This window comes from Coenobita brevimanus, chromosome 84, assembly GCF_032717465.1.
Source record: "Coenobita brevimanus isolate Jiangsu-jjx chromosome 84, ASM3271746v2, whole genome shotgun sequence".
Taxonomy (NCBI): Eukaryota; Metazoa; Arthropoda; class Malacostraca; order Decapoda; family Coenobitidae; genus Coenobita; species Coenobita brevimanus.
Window position 1 is genome coordinate 33,698,406 of NC_137037.1, and position 7,533 is coordinate 33,705,938.

Consider the following 7,533-nt stretch of genomic DNA (forward strand, 5'->3'; position numbering starts at 1 on the left):
GTATATAAACAAGATGATAAAGTTGATGTACTCAAATGTGGATGGAATGGTATCTAAATTACTAGAGATGAATGATTATGTCAGAGAAAATGAACCACAAATAATATACCTAACTGAAACAAAATTAACACTAAGGATATCCAATGACATACTAAACTTAGAGGAATACAATATATGGAGAAGAGACAGAAATTTAAAAAAAGGAGGAGGAATTATAATATTAACTAAGAAAAATCTAAAAGTCAATGAAATAAAACTAGATATACCATCACAAGTAGAACTGATTGCAGTAGAGATCAACACATCTGAAGGTAAAGTAATTGTAGCCAATTTGTACATGCCACCCAGATCAAACACATGGGAAAGAGACGAATATGAGGACCTGGCAGAGAGTACAATTCAGAGTATAAGATCATTACTACATAAAATGGAAGAGAAGTCGGAAAGAATTATACTAACTGGGGATTCAATACAAATATAAATTGGAATACTCTAGATATAATTAGCAAAGAAAGCTGTTGGGACCAAAAGCTCCTGGATCTCGTGCAAGAGTTTTTCCTAATGCAACATGTGAGGGAAACCACCAGAAAAAGAGGACTTGATGTACCGTCAGTGCTAGGTCTAATATTTACTAGGCAAGAAAATGATATTGACAGTTTAATATATCACCCTCCACTCGGCAAAAGCGATCATGCAGTACTAAATTATAACTTCAGGATAGCATATGACATAGTAAACAGCAATGACAGTTACAAAAAGAGCCTAAACTATAAAAAGGGAAATTATCAAGACCTAAAGAAGTATTTCTTAGAAGTTGATTGGGAAAATGAGCTTAGAGGACAAGATTTAAATGCTGTATATAAAAAATTCTGTGAATTTTATGGAATAGGAGTCCAGAAGTACATCCCATAGCACAAAGAAGTAGATAAGAAAATACAGAAATGGTTCAATACAGAATGTAAAAAATCAAAAGAAAGAAGAGACTTGTTGTGGAATAGATACAGAAGACACAATAGTGAAAGGGCGTATAATAATTACAAACAGGCAAGAAACGACTATACAAGAATAAGGAGGGAGGCCCAAAAACAGTGTGAGGAGGATATAATAAATAAAAGTAGTGATCAACCAAAGCTGTTTTACAGCTATATCAGAAGCAAAACCAAAGTAAATATCAGAAGCAAAACCAAAGTAAAAGATATAATACAATCCATTACGGACAAGGGAATCACTTATACACAAGAGAAAGATATTTGTGAAGCACTAAATAAGAATTTCCAATTAGTTTTTACAGAAGAAAAAAATTTTGAGAGGGACTATGTGGAACATGCATGTCCACACATACTACCAGATATACAAATAGCAGAAAAAGTAATACAGGAGGAGTTAAGTAGATTAGACAGAGGAAAAGCAAATGGTCCTGATGAAATTTCATGTTGGGTAATACGCGAATGTGCAAAGGAGTTATGTAAACCATTATTTTTAATTTTCAAGAAATCCTTGAGTCAAGGTAAACTACCTGATATTTGGAAAAAAGCAAATATTGTCCCCTTATTCAAGAAAGGAAATAGACAAAATCCACTCAACTACCGACCAGTATCACTGACCAGTGTTGTAAGCAAGGTATTAGAAAAGCTTATAAGAAAAGCTTAGGTAAATCATCTAGAAGAAAACAGTATGATAACAGAAAGACAGTTTGGTTTCAGAAAAGGAAAATCATATGTTACTAATCTGTTGAGCTACTATGACAGAGTAACAAACACAATACAGGAAAGGGAAGGATGGGTGGACAGTATCTATTTAGATTTCAAGAAAGCTTTTTACACAGTACCACACCAAAGACTTTTATGGAAACTGTACCATCAAGGAGGAATTCGAGGCAAACTGTTTTGTTGGATGCAAGACTTTCTCATAAAAAGAGAAATGAGAACAGTACTAAGAGGAAACTACTCATCATGGAAAGAAGTGACTAGTGGAGTACCACAGGGTTCAATGCTGGCACCAATCATGTTTTCAGTGTATATAAATGATATAAACAGTAACACTGGAAATGAGAGCTATCTGAATATGTTTGCAGATGATGCAAAAATACAAAGGAGAATTACTAACACAGACTCCTGTAAAGAGCTACAAGAAGAATTAAATAAACTTCATGAATGGAGTAGTACATGGCAAATGGAATTCAATGTGGACAAGTGTCATGTAATCAAGTTTGGTAAAAGTGGAAAAAGACCTGATTGGGATTATACGTTAGGAAATAAAACCCTATACACATCAGAAACAGAGAGAGACCTAGGTGTGATTATCAATAACAGACTATCTTCGGCTGACCACATCAGCGAGAAGGTACGGAACATGTATACACTGCTTGCAAATATGAGAATAGCATTCACCTACATAAATGAAGACATGCTAAGAAGGATAATAACATCATTCATTAGACCACAAGTCAAGAGTGAGAGCAGTGGAAATGAGTTATTTAAGAGGAGCTTGTGGAGTCACGTGGAGAGACAGGCTGACGAATGAGGATATAAAGGAGCGTTGTGGTGTTGATGTGGATGTGATAGGAAGCGTTGTGAGGAACACACTGAGGTGGTTTGGCCATGTGGAGAGGATGGAGGGTGAAAGACTGACGAAGAGAGTGTATGTGAGTGAGGTGGAGGGTGGAAGAGGGAGGGGGAGACCGAGGATGAGATGGAGGGATGGGGTGGAGAGGTATATGAGAGAGGGGGGTGTGAGTTGGGAGCAGGGTAGTGAAATGGCGGGGGACAGGGCGACTTGGAGGCGATTTGTTTGTGGCCACCCCAAACGGGATTGAGGCGTCTGGCAATAGATAGATAGATAGATTAGACCAACCCTGGAATATGCATCAGTAGTCTGGAGTCCTCCTCTCAAAAAGCATATAGACAAGATTGAAAAAGTTCAAAGGGCTGCTACAAAATGGATACCAAGCTTAAGGGACCTAAGCTACGAAGAAAGACTAAATAAACTGAATCTACCAACAGTACAGGAGAGAAGGAAAAGAGGTGACATGATAATGCTATATAAGTGCATATCAGGGAAGGAGAAAATAGACATAAATGACTACTTAACATATGGAGAAACATTAGCAAGAGGACATTGCAAAAAACTGCATAAGAAGAGAGGTGATAAAGACGTAAGGAAATTCAGTTTCCCAAACAGAGCAATTGATCAATGGAATGCACTACCGAATGAAATAGTGTGTGCCAAAACAATTCACAAATTTAAGGATATGTACGATAAATATGGTTTAAGACACGGGACAGTACGAGCTTGACTCATTCCTGTAAAGATACAATTAGGTAAGAACACACACACACACACACACACACACACACACACACACACACACATATATATATATATATATATATATATATATATATATATATATATATATATATATATATATATATATATATATATATATATCATCATCATCATCATCATCATCATCCAGACCTCCTTTCCCACGCTAGGGCAGGGTGAGGAGTAGAAATGTCCATACAGCCCAATTATGCCAAGTCCAATGGGCAACGCTTCCATTCACTCATCATTCAAGCCCCCGGACTCCTGGCTCTATCGGATACGCCAAAAACATTCACCATGTTCTGTAGCTTCACATAAACGTATCCAATAGAGTCAATCTGGACACTGCCACTTTAAAAAGGGGTGCCACATCCCTAGTCAAGCACGTCTCACAACATTCATCCAGTCAGCTCGATCTCTGGTCAGTTCCTTAGCCTCACCGACTACCGAACCTCTCTTCTTCACACACTCATCCACCATACCTCTCCACCATCTCCTTGACCTACCTTTCCTCCTCCCTTCTTCAAATTCCTTCACATATACTTTTTTCACCACTGTATTGTTATTATTGTATACACACACACACACACACACACACACACACACACACATATATATATATATATATATATATATATATATATATATATATATATATATATATATATATGCCATACCACGTTGAGTACACCGCTTCCCGTCCGATCAGCGAAGTTAAGCAACGTTGGGTCTGGTTAGTACTTGGATGGGTGACCTCCTGGGAACACCAGATGCTGTTGGCATCCCTACGTGTCAAGTGGGGTTGGTGCAGAATTAGTGCCCCTCACTGTAAAACAATAAACTCTAAGCTTGGCCACCCAGTCTGGGATACATGGCGTCTGGCAATGAATGACTGAAAGAAATATATATATATATATATTGTTACGGAACAGAGAAAGATAATGTACACTTTAAGTGAGAATACTAATAATCACTACTGTCCCGTAAAGTTCCAGGTTCAAAACAAAAGAGTTAGGTAAAATTACAAGTTAAAGTTTAATGCACAAACTAACAACAAAACATTCAAGACTCATAAGGATAATGTAATGGCAAAAAACAGGTTAAATATATGGTTAACTGCAATAGCCTCTATTAACACGAAATTAGCAAGAGTAAATTTATCCAAGTCAGCCCTGTTAAAATGAGATACCAGACAATACTGAGTGAATGCCAGATATATTATTACATACAAAATATTATTAATGATGGCTGACAATAAGAACCTTACATAAATTACAAAAACCTTACTAGGCCCAAGAATCAACCTCATGCTACACAGTACAAGAAAAAATGCAACAACAGTTATACTCAAATTACACACAGCTGCTAGATGGTTGGAGACTTCCTGAGCACTCACAATAATAATAACTGTACAGGGGAGGACAGAGATGTGAGCAAAATGAGGAGTAGATCTAAGTGGCAATTAATGTAGAGACTGAGCTCATTATATAGGGGCCGGCAGAGCTTGATACAACTTGTAAGAAGGACGCGCAAATGAAGCCAGAGGGGACAAAGAGTTGACAATCCTGCTCTGAATAACAGAAAGAACGACTTACTCTACTATAAGGGAGGACGGGGGGAGTGAGGTAGAACACGCTCGTGATCAAACATGCAGCATACTGTACGTTATAATTACACAAAGGATGATGAAATCATAGGCTATGTAACAATTCCCCACAAAGAAAAAAGAAATTTACAAAGGAAATTTCTTATTACTCTAAAACAATCTGTCTAAAGTCTAGATAAGCAATCTGCAATAACATTTTCTTTCCCCTTGACATGTTGTATGTCTAATGAATACTCCTGAAGAAGTAGACTCCATCTTGTCAATCTCTGATTTTTATCTTTAAACTTACTAAGGAATTTCAGTGGGTTATGATCGGTATAAATGACTATGGGGTCAAAACCAGAACACAAATGAAAAATGCTGTAAACCCAAAGTCAAGGCTAAAAGCTCTTTCTCAATAGTTGAGTAGTTCTTTTGAGGTGGAGTGAACTTCTTACTGTAATAAGATACAGGGTGTTCAACACCCTGATCATCCTCTTGCAGCAAAACAGCCCCAGCTCCTGTATCACTTGCATCAACAGCCATCTTAAAAGGCTTAGCAAAATTTGGAGTAGCGAGCACTGGCTGACTTAATAGGATAGCTTTAAGTTTGTTGAAAGAGGATTCACAGTTATCGGTCCAGACAAATTTAACTCCCTTTTTCAGTAGGTCTGTAAATGGTGATACAAGAATTGAAAAGTTAAGAACAAATCTCCGGTAATAACCTACCATTCCCAAAAATCTTTGTAGCTCTTTCCTACTTTTAGGTCTGGGAAGATCACTTATAACCTGAACCTTAGCTCCTGGTGGTGCAACATGCCCATCACCAATTACATACCCAAGGTACTGAACTTTAGCTTGACCAAACTCACACTTTGATAAATTAGCTACAAGATTAGCATGAACCAAACGCTCAAGAAATTTACTGACATGGCATAGGTGATCTTTCCAGTTGTCACTGAAGATTAATACATCATCAATATAAACAACACACCCTGCCAAACCCTCTGTTACAACATTCATGAGCTTCTGAAATGTGGCTGGTGCATTCTTCATACCATATGGCATTACAGAACATGCAAAAGTCTTTCCTAGTGTTACAAAACATGAGATCTCCCTAGCACGTTCAGTCATAGGCACTTGCCAGTATCCCTTTAACAAATCAAACTTACTTATGTACCTAGCCTTTCCGATCTTGTCTATGCAATTTTCCACACGAGGGAGAGGGTAAGTGTCTCTTTTGGTTATCTGATTAACACGTCTGTAGTCGATGCAAAGTCGCTGTGACCCACCTGGCTTAGGGACTAGAGTGACAGGAGAACTCCACTTGCTCTGACAGGGCTCAATCATCTTGTGGTCCAACAGGTAGCCAAGCTCCTTCTGGATGAGAGGAACTTTCACTGGGTTCACACGGTAAGGAGGCAGTTTAATTGGCTCTGCGTCTCCAACATCGACATCATGCATCAACACAGTGGTTCTTCCTGGAGTTGCACGGAACACTGGCGGGTACTCCTGCAGTAATGCCGAAAACTCCTGCTTTTCCTCGGGAGGTAGATGATAAAGCTTAGTCTGGAGATCATTCATGATATCAGGATTCTTCCCCAAACTATCACTCAGGCTCATACTGCATGGGAGAGCTTCACTTGCAGACTCGGGTGGAACAGCTACAGTGCAGACTGGATTATTTTCGTCCCGCCTGTGATATAACTTTAGCATGTTGATGTGACAAAGTTGCTTGTTCTTTCTACGATCTGGTGTGGCGATGACATAGTTGACATCACTGAGTTTCTTCTCCACGAAATAAGGACCACTAAACTTGGCTTGAAGAGGTTGCCCATGCACTGGTACCAGAATCAAAACCTGATCTCTTGGCTGAAAGTGGCGTAACCTGGACTTCTTATCATACCAAGTCTTCATCTTCTCCTGAGCAGCTCCTAAATTCTCTCTTGCCAGCTGTAAAGCAGTGGACAGCCGTTCTTTGAACTTCATCACATACTCCAGCAGGTTGACGTCATCTTCCTCAGACAGCCAGCATTCCTTGAGTAACTTAAGGGGTCCTCTTACTTCATGGCCAAACAGTAGTTCAAAGGGTGAGAAGCCCAGTGATTCATTTGGAGATTCTCTTGCGGCAAACACAACGAATGGAAGACCTTTATCCCAGTCTTTCTGATGTTCCAAACAGTATTTCTTGAGCATCGATTTGAGTGTTTGATGATATCTCTCCAACGCTCCTCGGGTCTGGGGATGGTAAGCTGAAGACGTGATCTGGGTGATGCCCAACTCATTCAGAGACTGCTTGAAAACGTTTGACATGAAATTACTTCCCCGGTCTGACTGTACCTCCTTGGGCAGACCAAACTTTGTGAAGAACCCTAGCATTTCCTTAACCATGTTCTTTGCTGAGATATTTCTAAGTGGAATGGCTTCAGGATAACGAGTAGCCATATCAATCAGGGTCAACACATAAGAAAATCCTGAAGAAGTCTTAGGAAGAGGGCCCACAATATCCACCAACACACGGGTGAATGGCGCCTTAAAAGGAGGAATGGGAACTAGAGGAGCAACCTTTTCGGTCTGATTACACTTCCCCACAACTTGACAGGTGTGACAAGACTTACAAT

The 7,533-nt window shown here is 39.1% G+C and overlaps 1 pseudogene; it reads left to right on the plus strand.

Moving 5' to 3' along the window:
• The first annotated feature begins 3,990 nt into the window (after nt 1-3,990).
• LOC145410302 (5S ribosomal RNA) lies at nt 3,991-4,109 on the plus strand (annotated as a pseudogene).
• Nucleotides 4,110-7,533: the final 3,424 nt, after the last annotated feature.